Source organism: Pleurodeles waltl, chromosome 11, assembly GCF_031143425.1.
Source record: "Pleurodeles waltl isolate 20211129_DDA chromosome 11, aPleWal1.hap1.20221129, whole genome shotgun sequence".
Lineage (NCBI taxonomy): Eukaryota > Metazoa > Chordata > Amphibia > Caudata > Salamandridae > Pleurodeles > Pleurodeles waltl.
Window position 1 is genome coordinate 118,974,826 of NC_090450.1, and position 21,996 is coordinate 118,996,821.

Genomic DNA, 21,996 nt, shown 5'->3' on the forward strand with positions numbered 1-21,996 from the left:
GCTCGGCTGCCCAATCATCCCTGCTCTTAGGTGGAGATGAAACACTGCTAGTTAGACAGAGCAAAACCCAGAGTAGGCCAGGTGTCACCTGTAGTGGGTTAGACTCAGTCCCCAACACCGCAGGCGATTCTGTCACTCAAATACAGTAGTCTCATTAAAATAATGAGAGCCTACGTGACATGGCGCCACCAACGTTTGGTCAGTCTGTAATTTTCAGGTCCTCCTGAGTATCTCTGTCTCACTACATACAAAGATATCTCAGTACTATCTGTGGAGACGTCTGTGGTATTGAGGATTTCCTCCTTCGCTAATTAGGGAGGACCTAACTAACGCTGTAGGTTGCTCAAGCTTGAACCAATAAAAGAAAAATCCCCATTTGGTGTGCTTATCTCTAAACAACATTTACCATTCAATATGGCAAACCCGAAACAGGTAGGAATTGCAGACAAAATGAGACCACCCCCTAATGCACATTTACTGGCATGTGGCCTAAGAGCCCAGGGGGGTCCAGTTGCATTTGTTGTTGAGGCTCACCAAGCCTATAGAACATACAATTTTTATTCTTGGGTCACATTTCCACCAGCTCATGTGAGCACAAATACATTTCACCACTATACACCTGCAAGTATACCTGTACGATACAAAGCATATGCATATCTAGAAATACCTCTATCTTATCAAGAACATAATAATTGGCTTGATGATGCCCTACACCACACAATTTTACAAGTCATAGGTCATCTAAGTAATGATGGTCCTACCTGGCCTTTATTGGCCACTTACACACCTCACCCTGATGCAGCAAACTTGACGGTAGATGAAGTCTGCCGCTTATACACTGAGCTGATGGAAATATATAGACGATCAGTACAGTTTGTAATGCAAACATTAAATACAAACCGAGCATGGCCTGCTCCGGTGAAACCACACGCAGTAACGACAAGCATTAATTCTTTGACTGTGCATTCGATCATGGGTAAAGTACCCTCCAAACAAGAAGAAATTCAATTTTTGTTAGCTCGAAAAATAAACGCACTGGAAGCAGTAATTCCCCATATGGGACCTCAGGATAAGCATTGAATATAACCTATGTGCTTGCCATTTGGGATGGTTCCCACTATAGATAACTATAATACTTGGGGCACGGTATTTTCCACACTTTATACTACTGCACATCGTACACCGATACTTGCCATTTTACCAGAAGTGTTGAAACAAATTCAGGAGGAATGTGGGGCTGCCCCGGCCCTGGAGTTGGGGATGCAACGAATGGGCAATTTTGCCACAGCATCCTCAATTTTATTAGGTAATCTTAAAGAGGAAGCAGTCACACTAGCGGTGCACATGGGGCTCTGGGACGTTCCTCCAGAAGACCAAGACCGTGAGCTGGCAAAGATTATTTCGGAGACCTACTCCAGTATTGGTTGAGATAGGCTGGGGGCCGGACCCACAAAACAACAACTACAGGGTAAATCTAATAAATATTCTATCTAGCAAGCTCCAGAGGGTACTAAAAAACGCTGGAATAAAAAACAACACACACCCAAAAAAGAAAGGGGAGTCTTTGCTGTATGTTGTATGTGCTACAGGGTTGGTGTGTTGGGTGTATATTGCTTGGTTGGTTGAATTACTGACAAGTAGGCCATTAGTATATTGTCCATCCTGGAACCACAGGTTGATGATGGAGTGTCGGAATATGTAAGCATCATGAACACTGCCGGGGTTCTTGACTGAGATGTTGGTGAGAGCCTATGGTGGTCCACAATGGCCTGCACATTTATGGAATGTGTGTGTGCTCTTGGTTACTGTAGATGTGTTCCGTAGCTGCAGCTGGTACCAGTCACACATGGGTGCAGTCCATTGCACCTAGCACATGCAGAGAGCCAGCAATCAGATAGAATCCTTGCTTGGTCTCCTGCTGCAGTTGCTGGGTGTTTGGGAAGTGGATGTGGTGGGGTGTGAGGCGGATGATGGCATCTAGGACCTTATGTAGGTACACAGGTATTGAAGGCTGTGAGACACCAGCCAATAGCGCCCCTGTTGTCTGAAATGAAAAAGCCAGCATGTGCAATACAGTGAGGAGCTTTGTGATGGGTGACATGTTGTAGGGAGTTTGTAGCTTTGCTGTGATGTCTGGTGCAATGTGGTTCAGCAAATGTAGAATGGATTCCCGGTTGAGACAGTAAGTCCTGATGATGTCTTGCTCCCTGAGGCCAAGAAGAGTTGTCCTCTGCTGAAATATCCTCTCCTGCCTCCTGCGTTGCCCTTGTGGGTGCCGCTGTGGAGTTTCAGGTTGCAGTTGTGGAGGTGGAGGAATCAGCTGCTGTTGTGGACATCTACGACGTGTGCCCAGCTGGAGCAGTACAACTTCCATGTTATCCTGGAGGTAGCAAATGTTCCTTAGGTGAGTTTTCCCTATATAGTGGTGTTGAAGCCTCATTTTAATGACTGGTCAGACCCATGCGTTAACATTTGAAGCTAAATGGGGTCGACATAATTTTTAGGTCCGCCTCCCACCTGTTTGCCTTTTTTGCACAGATGGCTAAATATGGCGCTGGGGGCTTAGAGTCATTTTGTGGACGGGAACACCTACCTTGCTTCTCATTAAGGCAAGGTGGTTTCACGAATCCCAAAAATTATGTTAACTCCTACATTTTGATGGTAGACGGGTCTAGCGTCAACATATAAACATGGAGTTAAATTTGCGCTGAATTAGCTTCAAAATAAATGATGCAAAGGAAGAATAAACATGCCCCTCAGAATCGTCTCTGAAAGTGGAACAAGGCTGCAGGTTGTAGCCAAGGAGGTTTCAATGTTGTCAGATGCCTGTTAGCATTGAGCCGCTGAATCCGATTTACTGCTGTGGAGTAGCACATATTAGGAGCTGCAGCAAAATCAGCCTCACCACGATGTATTCTCAGTGGATCAACTAGCTGGTTGGTCAATTCCCCCAATGGTTCTCGAGGCAGACATTTAGGAAAAAGTTCCAACTTTTTGGGTTAGCCCGGAGGAGTACTCTGTGATACCAGCCAAGGGATCAGGACCTCAAGAACGGCATTTGTGGGTCATGACTCACTCCAACAGAAGCAACCAGTAGGTCTCAGAGCAGGTCCAGTAGTTGCAGCATAGGTCCAGAAGGACAATGTCAGCTGGGCTGCCCCAGGGAAGTGGGCTTCTTGCATCTTTTGTGTCTCTGTAGCTTCACAGGAGGTCAGTCAACTGGCCCTTGGTGTTCACTCCTTTGTCCTGGGTACACGTAGGTGCAGCCCAAGCCTTAAGGGTTCTCCTCACAGGTAAAGCCCTTCTCCTGTCTTCCACAGATCCAGTAGTGTGTTGAAAAGAGTGTCAGGTATGCCACACTGAGCCTGGTACTAGTCTATGGATGAATCCTGGCTCCTCCATGAACAATAAGAAAAAGGTTCCCAGGGTAAACCGACTCACTTAATCCTACCCACATTGGAAACCGTTCCTGTGTGCCTTATTGCAAGCAATTCCATAGTGTCTCTCTTTCCCTAAATGCAAAGACTATTTCCTTTTCTGCATATTGTCCTGGGATTGGTGTCTGGCTGACTAAAGGGACAAAGCTGTGGACAGCTTATGGTATTAGCTACACCTGCCTCTGACAGAGTAGGTCACCTAATACATCCAGGGGCATTATTGCAGAAAGTGCTCCGGGGTTCAACAGGCATGTGTGCCCTCTTTGGTGCCCTGGGGAACTACAGTATTAAAGAAGGGGCCACAGATACTTGTGTTCCACGGTCGGTAATACAAATAGCACTTGCGCACATGCGTGCCAGCGCTGTCTCAAGAGGGCGTTCTCTTATGTGCATGGGGGTGTGGAACCATTCAAATGAGGGAATCTCTTTCCCACTGCATAGATGTGGACACTAAAAGCAAAGAAGCTGTCAGGAGGTGTACTGAAAGTTCCCCACAAAAAGTTTGCGCAATGCCAGTGACCCCCCCCCATGGTAGACCTTTGGAGGGGAAAAGGTATAATATGGACCCCCCAGACATCCCCTTGAATGTGGGTGCAGTCACTTACTGCGCCCCCTGCAAAGAGATCTCTCATTCCTCTTTAAAGTGCAGGAGAGTTTCTGCCCGCACAGTGTAATAAGGAGCAACTTTGAAACAGACCTCCTGGTCAGTGTCTGTTCCCGCTCCTCTGTGTAGCCCACCTGTTTGCTGGTGTGAGCACACTGAGAGTCTGCCTCACTCTCAGTTTGAGACCTACCTCCACCCGCAGGCCCCCGCCTCATTCCTGGTGGTCTAGCGGCCATCTGCATGTAAATATCTTGCTGTCTCTCTTTTCTTCTGCTTTTTACTTCCGCATATTTTTCTGTCATTTTCATTTTATTTTCTCTTTTCTTTCTTTCTTTCTTGACTTTTTCTCTCTCCTTTCACTCTCCCCACATTTTCTCGCACCACTGCTGCCCTTGCGGATCTGACCTCCTCCCTCCCTGCGAAGGTCTGTCCTGCCCTCCCGCCTCCCACCTGATGGGATTCCCACTGCCCTCCCATTCTTAATGGCGGTCACGATGCACTGAGAGGGTGACTCCTCTAACCTCCTGGTCAATGTCTATTTTCCCTCCTCTGTACAGCTCCACCTGTTAGCTGCTGAAGCTGCCTCTGCTGCGAGTAAACTGAGAGCCTGTCTGACTCTTAATTCGAGGCCCACCTCCACCCTCAGGCTCCCGCCTGTACCTCATCTCTGATGGCCTTGTGGTCATCTGCATGTAAGTATCTTGCTGTCTCTCGTTACTACTGCTTTTTACATCTGCTAATTTTTCTGTCATTTTTATTTCATTTTTTATTTTCTTTCTTTCTGGTCTCTTTCTCTCTTCTGTCACTCTCTTGGTGTTTTACTGTGCCTATTATGCCCCTGTAGACCTGTCCCCCTCCATCCCTGTGAAGCGCTTTCCCACCCTTCCAGCTGACAGGACCCCCGCCTCCCTCCCCTACTTAATGGCGGCTGCAGGTGTGACAAAGGCAAGCCCTTCTATGCCCATCCACACCTGGACTGTGCCCAGTGCCACGGTCCCTGGCCCTCCGACCTTCCATCACTACAAACCAAGATGCTCCATGCGCTGAACACAGGACGATCTGGCATTTGCCACCTTGTATCGCCTAGAGACAGCCACTGACCGTTCTCCTGCCTCCACTGCCACTGCACCCTCACTGTACACCAAACACCGAACCTCCCACCATAGAACCATCAAACACTAACCCAGTGTGTCTCAAGTGCATCCTCCTCTAAATTCACATCCTCCACAAACCCACTGTGGAACTCTTATACCTCCTGGACTCCACCTGCCCGGACATCGCATTCCTCATTGAAACTTGGACAAACCCAGTATCTGCACCAGACATTGCCATCCCCAGCAACTACAAACTGCTCTGCAAAGACTGGCCTTCTCGCCAATGCGGCGGCCTGGCAATCGTACACAAATCCTCCCTCTGCTTGACAACCAATGTAAGAGAACACTCTCCCCTCATGGAGCACCTCCACTTCTAGATACATGCCACAACCAAGTCAACCTTCTAGGGCACCCTCATCTACAGGCCACCCAGCCCCCATACAGCCTTTCGTGACTCCATCGTCGACTTCATTTCTCCTCACGTTCTCGCCTCCTCAACCTACTTCCAACTCAGTGATCTCAACTATCACATTTACAGCAGGGACAACACCAACAGCGCTTCCCTGCTCGACATCCTCCCCACGATAGGACCAAACAACTAGCCACCTCAAAAACACACATCGCAGGACACATACTCAATGCCATTTTTTCCCTCTAGCAACAACATCATCATCAACATCACCTCCACACTTCGCTGGACTGACCACCACTACAACCATTTCACCTCACCTCACCAACAATCCAACTCCCCACACTCCGAGCCCCAAGCAGAAAAAGGAACCGAATCACTGAGGAACAGCTCTCCAACACCCTCAGCAAGTCTCCCCTGCCCCTCACCGCGGATGCTAACATCTCAGAACGGAACTTCCACCAATGGATCTCTGATTGCACCAACACCCTAGCACCTCTCTGTAAGACCTCAGCCAAACACCACAGTAAGAGGGACAGATGATTCTCTCCTGCAATCCAGTACTCCAGGCGCACTAGCAGGCAGCTAGAGAAAAGATGGAGGATCAGCAAGTCCCCGGAAGACTTTGAGGCTTTCAAAGCACCCACCAAATCCCACCACCATCTCATCAGAGTCACCAAAAAAGCCGCCTTGCAGGACCACATCAGAGCCACAGCTCACAACACCAAAGAGCTCTTTGTCGCTGTCAAAGAGTTTGCCAACCCTCAATCAGAAACAGTAAGCACCCCTCCATCTCAAGAACTTTTCGATAGGCTAGTCAACTTCTTCCACTTGAAAATCAAAGACATATATGACAGCTTCGGACCCCAAAACCCTCTGAGCACTCCAACAACCCCCAGATCCATCCCATCAAACTACTGCAGACCCTACACCACTGGACCATCCTCAACTCAGACAAGACCTACACCATCATGAGCAGCATCCACTCCGGGTCCCCTACGGACCCCTGCCCCCACCACATATTCAACAAGGCCAACTCATCCATTGCACCCAAGCTCCGATACACCCTCATCTCTTCCTTAGAGACAGACACTTTCCCAGAGTACTGGAAGCATGCTGAAATCTGCCTGTTCCTAAAGAAACCCACGGCCGACCCCTGGACCTCAAGAATTACTGCCCCATCTCTCTGCTGCCTTTTCCAGCCAAGGTCATCGAAAAGGCCATCAATGCTCAGCTTCATAAGAACATCGAGGGCACCAACATCCTGGACACTTCCCAATCAGGCTTCAGGAGCAATCACAGCAGAGAGGCCACCCTCCTCGCCGCCATAGATGCATGGCATATACAAAAAAGTCAATATATTTTGTATTTAAAGGTAAACCAGGGAGCAAACAGGGAAACTGTGCCCATGTTAAATAATGCACCATGTGTGAAACACTGACAGCATTATTACAGGCAGTGTTGCATGTTTTCCTGGAAATTCACATTTCTTGCATGTTCGGACACTGACCTTTACAAATGATTGGCAAGATGAAGTTTTGGAGATTAAATCATATTAGAGATTTATCATTTTAAGTGTCAGTATTTAAGAACACACATTTCACTGGATGGTAAGATTAACATTTTTCCTCATCTGTGTTAATACATATTTCATACAACCTGTGATGTGCTTTTTGGCATCCAGAATATGTAGGAAGCTTAGGATCTGCTAATTCTTGAGGAGGTGCACTGCAGTTGTTGATTGCAACTTGTAGACCCATAAATTAAAGTTGTCCATGATCAAGATATGGTTGGGCTCAGTGTGTAAGTGCAGTGCTATTTTGAAATCATGATTTCGTCCAGGAGGGTCGGAAAATCACTGCTGAAATAAAAGGGCTGTTAGGGTTGTTGGAGCAAAATTCATCTAGGCAATCAAATGTTAAGTTGGATGTCAGAGCAGGTCAGATTATCAGTCTATATTGGGTGTATCATTTTCCCTTTGTTGCCCTGTCTTTTTTTAGGTGTGGTTTGAGATAGGCATTAGAGGAGTCATCTTTGAACCATGTTTGAGTAAGGCCTCATATGGCATTTTTTTTAAATGTTGGGTGGTTCAGCTATTAGGTTTGCGTCAGCAGTTGGCTATGTCATTAGTTTCAGACTTGGTGAAAGTTTGGAGTAGTAGTTTATGAAGGTGAGTAAAAGGAATAGCACTGAGGAAATGAAGAAATATGATGCTGACCTACTGATGATAATGTTCAGGGAGGTAAGTGGGAGGTTGACTTTGTTTAGGATGTCTGAATTGTGGCTGTAAGAAGATAGAGGGAGTTGCAATCACACGATGTGTATTCTTTTTGAATATGTGAAAGACGCATTGAAAGACTAGTAGATATTTGTCACTGGCCTCCACATCACCATTGTTCTATTATTGATATATTATTAGTGAACTTTCTAGAGTTGCTACAGGGAATGGCAGCATTGAATATATATTTTGTATGTTTGCCTTCAAAGCAGTGTATGCATCTGCAAAGACAGTTTCAAGGTCTGAGAGAAAAATATTTTTAAAGCACTTTCTTTCACTTTTGGATGTTTTATTCATTGGGTATCAGATGTGAAAGCTCTGCAGGCGTGTTCATTGGAGCAGAGGTCTATGGCATCTACTGAATGCGTTTTGAGCATATATTGTACCTTGTCACTTAACATCTCTAGTCTATATTAGGAAGAGATTGATTATTGGCCTTGTGGGAGAACAATAAATGAAAGCCTGAGGGTAATAAGCCAAGATATCATGTGCCTTTGTATATTTAGATGTTGCACAACATTATGCCCTTCTCATTTTGAGATAAGAGCATAACTCACCACTGTATCTTAATTGTTGATCCACATCATTGCATTGTCCATCTGATTCGGTTTTTTTATGACATCACTTCACTATCCAGGTTTGTATCCAGAGCCGCATGCAGTATAGTCAAATGGTAGAGGTGATGTGATGTAGTTTTTCAGTGACTGCATCAATATATTTGTGATTAAAGATTGTCTCTCTATGGTCCTTGAATAATGGTGGGGCAGTGGCAATGTAAATATGTGGTTGTTAATTTAGTTCAGTCTATACTGGAGTAATGTGATTCTTCCATTGATCTACTAGCAATATGTCCAATGGATTGTGATATTAGATCTGGTACCTCGCTCACGATGGTGCAGGCATAGTAATCCAGTAGTCTAGTTGTTTGAAAGGTTCATGCCCAAAACATGTCTGTCTCTTTGGCATCTATTGTACACAAGACCAGCAGATTGTTGAGGTGCTTTTGTCACTTTATATTAGTGCCAATGGGATGGGGCAGAAATAGATAGGGTAAAAAACTGGCCAAGGCTGTTAAGTGTTCAGGTTGAGCAAAATGTTCATTGGGTGCATCAGGCTCAGCCACCAATAGGTTGGGTAAATAGACTGGCAACAGTATTTTGCTTGCAGTTTTCCTTTTTCTTGCATGCCTGTTGCCATTTGCTTACAAATGGGTAATATAATTACCTGTGTAATCCCTCAGATGAAGCTCAGCACTGGTTGGGGGGCATTAGGAACAACAGTCCACCAACAACCATCCCAAATGAAGGACCATATTGCATAGTTAAAGTTTGAGAACTGACTTCTACAGTTGGATTCAGACACAAATTTAACTGGGAACAGGTCTGTTAACCCGTCAACCTTAGGGTGGTCTTCCCTATAAGCATTTGCCATACTTCTCCATTTTGGCTGATCTCCTTTCTGTTAGCCGTAAGACTCTGCCCTTTACCACTGCTATTCAGTGCTTTAGTGCATGTGTCTGCTCTCTAAAACATGGTAACATTAGCTTACACCCAGTTTGCACATTCAATGTACTCCTAAGTCCCTAGTTAAGTGGTACTGCATGCACCCAGGGCCTGGAAATAAGATGTTACTAGTAAGTCTGTAGCACTAATTGTGCCACCCATTTAAGTAAACTGTTAAACGTGTCTTGGGCCTACCATTACAGCCAGTGTGTGCAGTTTAAACTGCCTTTTCTACCTATCAAAATAAACATTTTGCCAGGTTCGAACCTTCCTTTTTAATACACATAAATCATCCCAAGGGTAGGCCCTGAACAGCCCATAACGTCAGGCCGTGTATTTAAAGGGTTGGATATGTACTTTTGACTTTTAAATGTGTTTGGAGTGAAAAACTCTTAAATTTGTTTTTCACTACTGCAATACCTGCCACTCCCATAGGATAACTTTGTGTTACCTTATTACATTAAATAAGTGACAACTCCAATTGGGAACAGGTAGAAATATTGAGTCTACTGAATTGTGATTTAAAACCCTCTTTAACCTCTTTAATGGTAAAGTAGGATTTTAAATCACAATCCTGGCAATGCCATTTTTAGAAAGTTGGCACTTTCTTGTCCCAACCACTTGGTGTCTGCAGCCCACCTAGTCATATGACTAGGTGTAGCTGGCAGTTGGTCTTTGTGTATTGCTCCCAGATAGTGAGGCAAAAGGGGAGTAAATGATGGCAGGATGGGCAAGCTGTGACTTAATAGTCAGAGATGGCCCATCTGCTTTTTGTTCTTTTTGTTACACATCACAAAGCCTCTGCCTAGGCACACCCACAAACAGTTTCACACTAGTCTTTTGTGCCTCCAAACACTCCCAAACACCTCTGGGAGTGGAAACCTCCAGAACCTTCTCCTACTTCAAAGCTAATACCAAATTTAAATATTAGACCCTCAGACCCAACTCTTCTACAAAACTCTGGACCTGTGCAACACTCTTTAGGCCTGCAATGCTGCTCCACTGCCAAAGGACTGCTACTCTGCTGCCCCACTACCAAGCTACCCTGCAACCTGAGGAAAAAGGACTGGACCAGCATCATGAACCCAGAACCACCAGAGTGGCTTCAAGGGCTAATTGGCTGGCTTCCTGATCAAAGCCTCAGAGACAGAAAAGGTTCCAAACACCTTGAACCCAGCACCTGGACTCTCTATGCTGTGAGTCTTGTCCCCCAAGTGGTGCCGCCCCAGTCCTACACCATTGGAAGTTGGGCTGAGGGGACTCTGCCAGCCCAGCTGTTGTCTCTTGAGCAGAATTGATGCAGCACTACACATCTCCTGCTGTCAGCTCCTGGTCACAGCTCTTCATGGGAACAACCACTGCATGATGCCACCTTGAAACAGGATGTCCCATCACAGCCCACAACTCCTAGGAACTCATGCAGCACAATGCATCCTCATTGGCAGGACTTTGTATCACAAGCCACAGTTGATGGCATCCTCTCAACGTAAGCTTCATTGATGACCTTATCAGAATTGCTGTTGCATGACCCATTCTCGATGATGAGTCTTGCATCGCTCCCTGCATCTAATCGGATCAGTCACAGCACAACACATCCTTGACACAGGATCTCACAAAGCTCAGCAACCAAGACTTAAGGTACTTTGATCAATGAGCCTAACTTTATATCTATATCTGGCCCACAATCCATCACAGTTGGCCAGAATTTTTGGCTTTGCCCCAGACAGATGTGACCAGATAACCACAGTTGGTTCTTTGTGCTTTTAGGCATTATTTATATCTCATTATTTAAAATTGCATATCTCTGGTTCTACTGAATGGATTTTTGTTATTTTAGTCTCCAATTATTTATTACATTGTAATATATTTTTCTAAATTGATGTGGGATTTTCCTTTAGTGTTAACTTTATTCTTGTTTGAAGTGTTGCATGTGTTCTTTATAAATGGCATTTCAGTTAATCCTTATCGCTTTTGTAGCAAGATACCAGAGGGTCAAGCACAAGCTAATTTGGGGTTTGTCTGTGACTTCACCCTGACATAACTTGTGGTTTCTGTTTGATTAGGGTTTCACCCCTCTTAACCAATAACCTAGTTTCCTACAGGGTTTAGAATGAATTGTTAAAGGTTATGGTGTGTGAAATATGGGACCTGGCTTGGCTTAGACATGTGCACTGTCTGAACTAGTGCACAACGTCCAGGGAAATGTGTAGACAAAACCCTGTAGATGCTCATACTACCATCAAGCCTTCATTAAGCACTATGATAGTCAGTTTTGCTTGTGGTTTGGGTATGTGCAGGCCTGTAATTCGCTCTTGTGCTTTGAAACTGATGTGAGTGTTTAGACTAGGTGTGATGTCCTCTTCTATGCTGAATCGTGGATGCTCTTGATCCATGAAGTTCTTTTCTCCTGAACTGTGTTTGCACTTTTTCAGCAAGGACTCTGTTGTGACTGTTGTGATGCATGTTTCACGTTTCACTGGCAGGCCCTTTACTGCCAACCAAGAGTGATAGGCTGTATTGTAATCCAAGTGGAGAGTTCATTGTGTTAACATAAGAAATGTCTCGGAGATTAGGTGGTAGAATCATGGCAGGGTTGTATGTGATAATTAATTTTTGTACATTTTCCATCATGATCCAACTTGCTGGTAGTGTATTGCTCCTATTTCCATCACAATTGTAGCTAAGAGGACACTGGCCCACCTTCTCATGTTGCTTCGTTCCTTTACATATGCTCTTTTACATTCAATACCCTGGTCTCCATCCTCATTCAGCCTAGCAGTTGATTTTTTTTTATTACTTCCTTCGTGTGACTGAAAACATGTGTATTGAACTTTTTTAATGCTATCTTGGCATTGAAAGACCATGGCAGCTCATAACCGTTGTTCTGCATGAGTGCATGTGTGAATGTCTATGTTTTATGCCAATCTGCCTGATATGAGAAGGTGTTGTGTGGGCGAATACAATTTTGGCAGGCTAGCTTATGTGTAGAGTGATTCTTTCAGTTATAATTGGGTGCTAGCATCATCACACTGTGCAGTGTGTTTGTTTGACCACTGTTGTAGCCCTAGTTGAATTAGATGTCATCATGGCAGGCATTGCTGGCCCTATTTGAAAGAATATGGGTGAACATTTTGTTTTGTAATGTATCCATTAATGTGTGTTGCAGGTGTCTGTTTCTGCCATAGTCACTGTGGATTTTATTTGTAGGGAAAGTCCTCTCATTAACTTTCTATGACGCCCAGTCTTGTTTTTTTTAATATAATTACTCATTTGACTTGTGATTTCAATTAGCAAATAAATTTTTTCTGATTTTGTGATGGCATAGTGACCAATAACTTATCTATGCCACAGTGTTTGGAAAATTTGAGGTGGGGGGCAGTCACCTGGGTCACACTGGATCCTCTACTTGGGAATGGGGAATTACCTGAGGAATTGATCCTTCATGCCTATTACTGAAGGTTTTAACTGATTACTGAGGTGGTTTCCACATGCATAATTCTGTGTCCAATGGAGAATGGCAGATCGTCTGTACGAAACAGGATGTTGTGATAGGTCAGCATATATATTACCTATCATTCTTTTGCTTGCACAATTGTAGCAAGCTCAAAATGAATAAGACAGTGGGGATGTCCCTTCCATTTCCACTACCTTATGGTCTATGGCATTTATAATCAGTTGAACGGCATATCCGCCATGTTTTGACTTTATGGTGGTCATTACAACCATGGCAGTTTGGGTGAACGCGGCGGTAAAACCGCCAACAGGCCGGCGGTAAACAAAATGGAATCACGACCATGGCGGAAACCGCCAACAAAGACAGCCACTTTAACACTCCGACCGCCACGGCGGTACAAACAAACACCGCGGCGGTAACCGCCAACAGACAGGCGGAAGACAATGTACCGCCCACAGTATTACAACAGGCCAATCTGCCACCTTTTCTGGGGCGGTTTTACCGCAGACAAAAACACGGCGGAAACAGGACTTGGAAAGAAAAACGCTCACCTCTACACACCACACGAGGAACCAGGACGCCATGGTGTCGGAACTCCATGTTCTCCCTGCCTTTGTCTTCCTGCTCCTCTACCAGGAGAACGAACGCCGGCGGCGAAGACCACGGTGAGTACTGCACCTAGGACACAGGGGAAGGGGGAGGGAAAAGAGAGTGACACACACACAACACACCCCCACCCCCACACTCACCCACTACAACACACACACAAATACATGTTGATACATTACAGTGACACCCCCTCAAGCCCCCCGGAAGAACGCAAAGACAAAAGGAAATTATTTGAAAGATTGTAATCTATTAAAATCCAGTACTCAAAAATATATATACACTATAAACAAATATATACAAGTCTAGGTATTGCACCATTAAAGTCCGTGGACCACTGGGCCCAAAATGCATGGGCGAGTCCCACACTCGATACCCGATCAAAATGGAGAGAACACTGCTGGTGCATCAGATAGAAATACAACAGGCACCTCAGGGGGAAAGGAAGGGGGGCACCTCAGCCAGATGAGTGCACGACGCCAGATCCACGAGGGGTCTCCATGCCCACTGCTGTATCATGGGGAGTGCAAAGCCACAGTCTCTCAAGTGTCTCAAGTGGGTGGTTTGCCCACTGCTTTATCCTGGGGAGTGCAAAGCCACAGTCTCTCAAGTGGGTGGTTTGCCCACTGCTTTATCCTGGGGAGTGCAAAGCCACAGTCTCTCAAGTATCTCAAGTGGGTGGTTTGCCCTCTGCTTTATCCTGGGGAATGCAAAGCCACAGTCTCTCAAGTTTCTCAAGTGGGTGGTTTGCCCACTGCTTTATCCTGGGGAATGCAAAGCCACAGTCTCTCAAGTTTCTCAAGTGGGTGGTTTGCCCACTGCTTTATCCTGGGGAGTGCAAAGCCACAGTCTCTTAAGTGGATAACAGTCTCCACTGGTTCTGGAGGGGGCTTTGTGCCCAGAGTGCTTCATCCTGCCAAGGACAGAGGTAGTGGATGCCTTTCTCCACTGGTTCTGGAGGGGGCTTTGTGCCCAGAGTGCTTCATCCTGCCAAGGACTGAGGTAGTGAATGCCTTTCTCCACTGGTTCTGGAGGGGGCTTGGCGCCCAGAGTGCTTCATCCTGCCAAGGACAGAGGTAGTGGATGCCTTTCTCCTCTGGTTCTGGAGGGGGAGAGGGCTTTGTGCCCAGAGTGCTTCATCCTGCCAAGGACTGAGGTAGTGGATGCCTTTCTCCACTGGTTCTGGAGGGGGCTTGGTGCTCAGAGTGCTTCATACTGCCAAGGACTGAGGTAGTGGATGCCTTTCTCCACTGGTTCTGGATGGGGCTTTGTGCCCAGAGTGCTTCATCCTGCTCGTGGTGGCCTCAGTAGTGGCGGTTCTTGAGGCGCTCATTGGCCTGCAGTGCCGGTGGGTGGCTCAGTGAGCGTGCTGGTGGCGGCGGTGTCCTGGGCAGCGGTGCTGGTGACGGCGGTGTCCTTGGCAGCGGTGCTGGTGGCGGCAGTGTCCTGGGCAGCAGTGCTGGTGGCGGCGGTGTCCTGGGCAGCAGTGCTGGTTGCGGCGGTGTCCTTGGCAACACCGGTGCTAGTGGCGGCAGTGTCCTGGGCAGCGGTGCTGGTGGCGGCCGTGTCCATGGCATCAGGGCTGGTGGCGCAGTGTCCTGGGCAGCGGTGCTGGTGGCGGCGGTGTCCTGGGCAGCGGTGTTGGTGGTGGCGGTGTCCTGGGCAGCAGTGCTGGTAACGGTCTTGTCCGCCGTGCAGGTTGGAGGCGACTTCCCTTTCTTTCTGTGCCCCTTCCCCACCTTGGATGTTGGCGCAGCTTTCTTCCCACTCCCAACTGTAGTCCAGGGAGGTCCCTTGGTGGCAGGTGTTTGACCGTTCTCCCTCTGGGCAGTGGCCAACTTCTTATGCTTCTGAGGTGGGGGACTGTCCGTGGTCTGGCTCCTTGGCACACTGGCTGCCCTGCTGCTTGGCGCACTCCAGAAGCCGGTTACTGCTGGCACCACTGTTCCCGCTGATGAGGTGGCTGAGGTGCTGGGTTGGAACTTGGAATGGCGGGCCCTAGGGGACTGAAGGGGTGGGGGAGGTGAGAGGAAGAGGTCAAGGTTGGACAGGAAAAGTTTTTTAGACACATTGGGACGGGTAGATGGAGGGGGTTTGGGAGTGGAGGAAGAGGTAGTGATTGTAGGAGGTGTACGTTTGGTGACTTTGGGTGAAGGTGCATGGGCTGGAGGCTGTTGTGAGGTGGATGGCTGTTGCGTGGGTGTGTGACTGCGTTTGTGTACCTTGGGAAGTGGGCTCACAGACACACTGGGAAAGGACACAGGGGATGTGTGAATGGTAGTGGGGGTGGTGACTGCACGTGAGCCGTGTGTAGTGATGGGTGTGCTGGTGATGGACATAGTGGATGAAGATGTAGTGCATGCAGGTGTGAGTGGAGACGTGACAGGGAGGGAGGAGGAAGATGAGGAGGAAGGGACACAGTGGAGGCAGTGGATGTTGGTATGTCTGCATGGGTATGATGCTTGTGTAAGTGCCTGTGGGATGTGTGGTGCTTATGTTTGCCAGAGCTTCCCTTGTGTGTTGAGGTGTGTGCATGCTGGTCTGATGGTGTGCTTGGGATAGGCTGAGGTACAGGGGTTTGGGTCTGGGTGGAGGAAGTTGGAGGGGGAAGCTGGACACAGGGACAATGGCTGCCACAAGTGCTGAGGCCAGAGTCTGAAAAGGTAAATGTTGGGCTGCCTGACCAGAATGAATGCCCTCCAGGTATGCATTGGTCTGTTGCAACTGCCTCTCTACACCCTGGATGGCATTCAGAATGGTAGACTGCCCAACAGTGAGAGATCTGAGGAAGTCAATGGCCTCCTCACTGAGGGCAGCAGGGCTGACAGGGGCAGGGGCTGAGGTGCCTGGGGCGAAGGACAAGCCCACCCTCCTGGGTGAGCGGCCACAGGGCACACGCTGAGGGGCTGCTGGGAGGGCGGTGCTGGTAGGGGGGTTGGCGGCTGTACCTGTAGATGCGGGGGCACAGAGGGGCCCGCCACCGCAAGGGAGCACCCATCAGAGAAGGAGTCCGTGTCGCTGGTCTCAGCTCCTGTCCCCGCCGTGGAGCTCCCCTTGCCCTCCGTCCCACTGGTGCCTTCAGACTCTGTTGTCTCGCCCTCCAGGGCCATGTGGGATGCAGCTCCCTCCTGCTCCGATGCCACTGCTCCTCCGCCTGATGATGCTATTGCACACAAGAACAGGGAGACCAAAAATAAGGGGGGGGGAGACAGAAGAAAGACATGTTGAGTGCATGCAATACCGCTACTGTTGGTGGACACTACAGACACAGAAGACCTCTTCATTACGCCGTGCACTTAGAGTTCCCTAATTAATCTCAGGGACATGGGGTACAAGGCCTATGCCCGATTGATGCACACATGGCAGTCACACGAGCCTGACTAGGTGTAGTTGCCTCTGAACACTGGTGGGGTGGGGTGCCACATGGCCTGCCTTACGAAGGGACCTTGCCAACTAAACTCGCCCTGGCCTAGGGGAGCCCACCTCCCCCACCCAGACACCTCGTAATGCGCACTGAATCAGCGAAATGAGAGTGTACTCACCCCCTTGTGGCTGCTGTGATGCTCTCAAGCGCCCATCCAACTCCGGATACGCCACCGCCAAGATCCGGAACATCAGGGGGGTCATGGTGCGACAGGCACCCCTCCCACGTTGGGAGGCCATCCCCAGCTGGGCCTCCGCCGTCTTCTTGCTCCAGCGGTGAATGTCCTCACATCTTTTCCGGCAGTGGGTGCTCCGTCTGTGGTGGACCCCCAGGGTCCGGACTTCCTTGGCGATGGCACGCCAAATATCCTTCTTCTGGTGGGCGCTAACCTAGAGGAATGGTACAGGGGAAAAGGAGAAGATATAACGTCTGGCCCGTTACAGTCATTGGCCCACGTTCCTACCCTTGCCATGACGCACATGCATTCACAGTCGTTTCATGCACACCTCATTCTCCCCCCCATCTTCCATCCACACCACTCCACACAGGCATTGTCCATACAGCATGCTCACAGTGTACTTACCTGTTTGTCTGGAGAACCGTAGAGTAGCGTGTACTGGGGGAGGACCCCATCCACTAGTTTTTCCAGCTCCTCCGTGGTGAAGGCAGGGGCCCTTTCCCCAGACACATGAGCCAGTGTCTCTTCCAGACTGAGGTCACAGCAGCACTTGCAGTGTAGGTCCTCTCCTGTCGAAGATCAGTATCAAGTGAGTGAACAGATAGAAAATGGCAGTCACGTCCGGGGCGGTGCGTACCGTCACCGCCGGCATACATCGTCATTGGCTCCTGGGACCCATAGCGTCCAATGTTAACCAATGCAGGATTGCGCCGCGGTCGTCGACCGCCTACCGCGACGGTGTACAACACCAGCGCAGTTACCTCATATCCCCTTGTCCCAAATTACAGGTCACGCAGCCGCCATTTCAGAGGGCCACATGGCATCAATTTTAAATGCGTCACACATATCTAGGCCTTGCATACACATTACGACAGGGACATAGCGGATAGAAAAATCTGTGCAATAAAGTAGTGTTTTCGTACCTCAGTGTTGGCTGACCCTCTGATCGCTGTTCTCCTCCATAGAGCACGTGCACTGGGGCAGGTGAGGAGATGCCGACATCCTCCGGTATACAGACCGCTGGTGGACCTGTCGACAATGGAAGAGCGACATGTGATTGTCACCTGCAGACTGGACCGTGCCACAATCCTGGAACTGTGTGCCCAGTTGGAGCCGGACCTGATGTCAGCTATCCGCCATCCCACAAGTATCACCCCTCTAGTGCAGGTGCTGTCAGTACTCCATCTCCTGGCAAGTGGGTGTTTTTAGACGACAGTGGCCATAGCATCAGGGATGTCCCAGCCTATGTTTTCCAACGTGTTGTCCAGAGTGTTGTCTGCCCTGCGGAAACACATGCGCAGCTACATCGTTTTCCCTCAGGTGGAGGATTTGCCTACAGTGAAAGGTGACTTCTATGCCCTGGGACATATCCCCAACGTCATAGGTGCCATTGATGGGACACATGTGGCCTTGGTCCCCCCGCAGGAGTGAACAGGTGTACCGAAACCGGAAGAGTTACCATTCTATGAATGTGCAGATGGTGTGTTTGTCCAACCAGTACATCTCCCATGTGAACGCAAGAACGGTGTTGTCTCTTTATTTTATTTTATCCACTTCCCCCCTTCCCTTGAGCTTCTGTTCTTAGTGCACTGTTTTAAAAACTAGTGTGCTGGAACAAGCAGTTTCAGGGTGGGGTCGGATTGTCTTCAACCTCCATCAGAACTGAACAAGGACTCAGGTGAGCTGGGCTTTGACACTGATACACTTGTTCTACCTCTCATCTGTCTGTCACTTTCACCAGTTTATGGAGCCTGAGTTGTCGCTTTCCCTTTCGATTTCACAGATGTGGGTTCCACTGTGTGACATCTGCCTTGTTTCCTCATGGACTAGAGCTGTGTGACATGGGTATGTTGACAATACAATGGATATATCATTTTTGCTCAGTTATTGCAAATACACATTTTCAGTTTTGTGATTTAAGGGTGTTTATTTAAGTGCTAAATAGTGGAGAGGGTTGTAAAATGGTCAGGGTGATGGTGGAGGAATGTCCACGGCAGAGTCCAGTCTATTAGTCTCACATGTGCATTGTCCAAAGGGGCATAAGAAGTGGAGCTGGGGCAGTTTAAGGATGGACAGGGTGACAAAGTGGGACAAAAGGATGACAATCAGGGTGGTCTCATTTCTTGGCGGGGGTCTTGGCATTGTTCTCTGTCTTTGTCCTGGATCTCAGGGACCGCTTGTGGGGTGGTTCTCCATCTGATGGGGGTGGGGTGCTGGTGTCGTGGTCCTGTGGTGGTGCCTCCTGTCCACTAGCGCTAGCATAGGTGGTGGGCAGTTCATCGTCCAGGCTAGTGTCAGGGGCCCATTGTTGTGCCACAGTGTCCCTCCTGGTGTTGACGAGTTCCTTCAGCACCCCTACAATGGTGCCCAGGGTGGAATTGATGGCTTTGAGTTCCTCCCTGAACCCCAAATACTGTTCCTCCTTCAGCCGCTGGCTCTCCTGAAACTTGGCCAGTACCGTTGCCATCGTCTCCTGGGAATGGTGGTAGACTCCCATGTTGTGGAGAGTGGGTTCCCTGGACCTGTCCTCCCCATGTCGCACAGCAGCCCTACCTGTTCCCCTGTGTTCCTGGATCTCTGTCCCCTGAACCATGTGCCCACTGCCACTGCCCCCAGGTCCCTGCTGTTGTTGGGTTGGTGGGTTAGCCTGGGTTCCCTGTAGTGGTGGACACACTGCTGCTTGACGTGTCCTGGGGACAGAGGTATTGGCCCGCTGGGTGGATGCTGTGCTGGTGTTTCCAGAGGGGGGAGGCTCTGTTGTGGCTTGTGCCAGTGTGAGGGGAACCGACTGTCCTGAGGTCCCAGATGGGCCGGGCTGGTCATCTAGATCCAGTTGGACAGAGCTGCTGTCATCACTGTGGGCCTCTTCTGCGGGTAGAGTGGACATGTGTGGACCCTCCTGTCCGGTGACGTTGGGTAGGGGTCCTGCAGGGGTGTAAAGGAATGATTAGTGCATCTGTGTGTGCCATGGTGTGCAATGTATGGGTGACCCCGTACACCAGTGCTTGCATTCTTGTGTAGGACCTTGTGTGATAATTGTTTAGGGGTCGGTGTTGGTATGTGTAGTCGACATGCATTGGTGATGGGTGTCCATGCTTTGTTGTTGCATGCAGGGCTTGCTGTTGGGATGAGTGGGTTGTGATAGAGGGACATATGTGAGGAGTTGGAGTGAGGGGGGTGAGAGGAGGGTGGAGTTATGTGATAGCATGCAGGTAGGGTGGGGGATGAAGTAGTGAAAGATTTGACTTACCAGAGTTCATTCCTCCAGCTACTCCTGCGAGGCCCTCAGGATGCAGTATAGTCAAGACCTGCTCCTCCCATGTTGTTAGTTCTGGGGGAGGAGGTGGGGGTCCGCCGCCAGTCCTCTGAACCGCTATGTGGTGTCTTGAGCCCACGGAACGCACCTTCCCCCGTAGGTTGTTCCACCTCTTCCTGATGTCATCCCGTGTTCTTGGGTGCTGTCCCATAGCGTTGACCCTGTCCACGGTTCTGCGCCATAGCTCCATCTTCCTAGCTATGGTGGTGTGCTGCACCTGTGATCCAAATAGCTGTGGCTCTACCCGGATGATTTCCTCCACCATGACCCTGAGCTCCTCCTCAGAAAGCCTGGGGTGTCTTTGCGGTGCCATGGGGTGGTGTGGGTGATGTGTGAGGTGGTGTGTGTTGTGATGTGTGGGGTGATGTTTAGGGGTGTGTGGTGTTTTGTGTGAGGATGTGTATGTGTGATGGTGTTGTGTGCCTCTGTATGGTGGGGTTGTCTTTGTTGTCCTGTCTCTCTTGCCTTCGTCTAAATTTCTGATCGTAAGGGTTTGTGGGTGATGTGGGTGTGTGTTTTATAGTGGTTTGAGTGTGTGGGAGTGGTGTGTGTATGTGTATCAGGTGTTTGTATTTGGAATTGTCCAATGTGGTAGTGTTTTGTAAATGTGTGTGTATTTTGAGCGTGGCGGTGTGTACCGCCAATGGAATACCGAGGTTGAAAGACCACCGCGTGGATTCGTGGGTCGTGATAGTGTGGGCGTATTCCTGTTGGTGTGACGGTGGAGGTTTTGTTATCGCCAGTTTATCACTGACCTTTGGTGTGGCAGACTTGTGTGGGTGCCTGGATTTTGGCGGATTCCGAGCTGTGGGTCGTAATAGCTGTGGCGGAATTCTGCTGCTTCGGCGGTGTGTTGACGGTATTCTGCGCGGTTGTAAGAGACATTTACTGCCAATGTTGTAATGACCTCCTATATCTTTTCCACCACACTCTAAATAGGGCAGCTTATGAATTAGATACAGAAATAAACAGAATAGATTCCTGAATACATTATATTGATATATGTATGGAAATATATTATAGACTGCAAAAGTCTGAACAATGTGCCACCCATGAGCCAGAATCGGAATAAGATAAATTATCTTAAAAGGGAAATGCTTTTGCAATCAGAAAGTAGCTGTTTGCATTCTAGTTTACACTAGGTTGTAGGTTTCTACTTTTCAGCTCTTATTAACACGCTTAAAATGGATAATTGGTTGACCGTGGATGGAAGTGGTGGAGCAACACGCAAAACCAGAATAGGTGTGGAGTGCCTATATTGTTTTTCAGGTAATTTGTTTCTAACGTGAAATGCGCCATTGCATATGCGAAAACATATTAAAATGTAGCGTAATTTTGTATAATCTTCCTCAAATTTCGCATTATTATGAGAAAGCAAATCACATGAAATTCGCACGTCTAAATAAATTAGATTTAGGCGTGACTTCAGCGCCGCATGTGCTTCTATAGTGTAACAAATCAATTACTAGTTGTAGTGCTGAGTTCAGTATGTAATAGGCAAACATAAATACTGCACTGGGAAATGCTGAAATAGGTCTAGGGCATCCAAAATAAGACGAAGATGCCCTAACTACAGTTACATATCTACTAGAAACGTGCTTGGTAAAATAACAACTTTTGAATTTTGCGAATCCTTTGTACTCGGCAATTACAAGTAATTATTTTTTTAATTTTCTATAACTGGGCATATCTCA